Below are 2,329 nucleotides of genomic sequence, written 5' to 3' on the forward strand. Positions count from 1 at the left end.
CCCCCCCCCCAACACACAGACACACACAAACGCTACTCACCCTCTTAAATGTTCCTCATTATTCTATCTTGTGTGACATGACAGTATGACAGTATCTATTTAATTAAATTTTCTTCAAAAAAATGTATAGTTTTGTATATATCAATATATCATTAACTTGTGTTTGTGGCATATGGTAAAGAATTCTCTTTAGATTTGAACTTATATAGGAGCATTGAAAATGTCAATCATGTGCACAACTTGTAAAGGAAGGAACGGTGATTCGAACATAAAAATCACGCGTTCAAAATCTAATAATAAGAATATTATTACAAGGTTCAGTTCGGGTAAATATCATATAATATAAACTAGCTATCTAGATAAAAGGAATTTAAATTTTAAGCAAGGATTTTATTCATATAATTTAAAATGATAACTTTATTTTAAAAAACCCAACAATTGCATGCATGTGATTTTATGCGTAAATCTAAATTCTGTTGTGACTTTGGTCCAATCTTAAATTATTCTAATACAAGGAACATTCTTGTCGGGTGACAGCGAGGTATGCATACCCGCCCCCATGACGAATACACCCGCTAAAAATCCCATCTTCGGTCCGACTCGGATCGAAGGAAGCCTGCAAGTCTTTGATGCAGTCGCACGTGCTTTTATAACCCGATCGACCCTCGGAATTTAAGGCGTTGATGCCGAGGTCGTATAAGTTGTCGCAGCACGCGCTCGACGGCGAGTCTTCGTGTCCGTTGAGGTACTCTAGGCACGTCGAGACACGCTCCACCACGATTTGGCAATACTCCGGCTCCGACGCCGGCGGCAGCGGCAGGGGGTGATAGATTTCATATTCATAATCGTCGCCACCGTCTCTCGACTCCGGCGCCGGCGGCTGGGGGTAATCGTAATTATCGCCACCATCTCCCAACTCCGGCTCCGGCTGATTGGTAATAGAGTCCCAAGGTATGTTGTACTGGCTGTAGTCGAAGGCCATTGCCTTGCCCCACACTCGAAACTGCAAGAAACATTGAAAGGCACAGAAGGAGAAAATAGGAAGAAAAAGAAGAATCAGCCATTTTTATTTTGTTTTCGATTTTTTTGTTATTATTATTTTATATTTTATATTATTTTTCTGATCTCCTTTTGTTATTTGGGATGATAAACTATGTTTGTGTATATAATTATATAGTGTTTCTTCATAACGTATGCATTTAACATAGCAGTTAATTAATTAATGTATTGATGTCCTTGTAATAAAATATTTTTTGTTGTCCTAAATATCTGTCTTTCCATAATTAACTCCCCTTATATGATTTAGAGCAAATTAATCATTGTCCTTTTTATAAAAGCATAACACGCACTACGTTTGATTCATAAAATTGATAGGTCAGGAATAAATTAACATTTTTTAAAATAGATCTACGGTTTGTTTTAACGTTGTGTTCTTGGAATGAGTAATTCCCTTTGTAAGGAATAGCCACTTCCAAATGAGCTATTTATGAGTTTTTGGGAATTACTTTTTTATTGGGAAAATGATCAAATAAGCCTCCAAATTTTACCATTAAGTACTCGAACATTCAAAAGTTCAATTAAACACACGGACTTGTCATTTTGGTATATTTAAACCCAGAAGACCGGTTGTTCACCTGAAACAACCGGTCATAAATTTTCTGGCAAACATTCTGACGCCGATGACCGGAATGTTCTTCCCCAACAAGGGTACGTTTGATTCATGAAATAGGCCAGGTCAAGAGTAAAATAACATTTTTAGAATAGATCTACTGTTTGTTTTAACATTTTGTTTCAAAGAATAGCACAACATTTCTTGGAATAAGTAATCCCCTTTGTAGGGAATAGCTACTTCCATGACACTTTCAAATGAGCGCGCTATTCATGAGTTTTTGAGAATTAATTTTTTATTATAATACCAAAAATAAATTTACACACACATGTTACTCGAAGGTGTTGTCTCAATGAAATCTCCTTTGTGACTATAGTCCGCAAAGAGCCAACCTTTGATACTAGCTATTTCCGAGTTCTTGGAATAAATTATTTATTATAATACTAAATATAGATTTACATGCACATGCTTATATATAGGCCTACTTTTTTTTGAAACAACTATATAGACCTACTTCCTAAAAAGTGAGAACGGATCTCAGAGTTTATCAATTATTATTTTAGTAAAAAACGTGGAGTCAATCCAATAATATCAATGGTTGATCTACTAAAATGAATATATTAGATCAGTCCTCATTTTTTTTACCTAAAAGCTTAACTTGTTCTCCTGAATCCTTCTCTCTTCCCCACCTCCACCCCCCCCCCCCCCCCCCCCCCCCCC

Source organism: Ipomoea triloba, chromosome 11 (assembly GCF_003576645.1).
Source record: "Ipomoea triloba cultivar NCNSP0323 chromosome 11, ASM357664v1".
Classification (NCBI taxonomy): domain Eukaryota; kingdom Viridiplantae; phylum Streptophyta; class Magnoliopsida; order Solanales; family Convolvulaceae; genus Ipomoea; species Ipomoea triloba.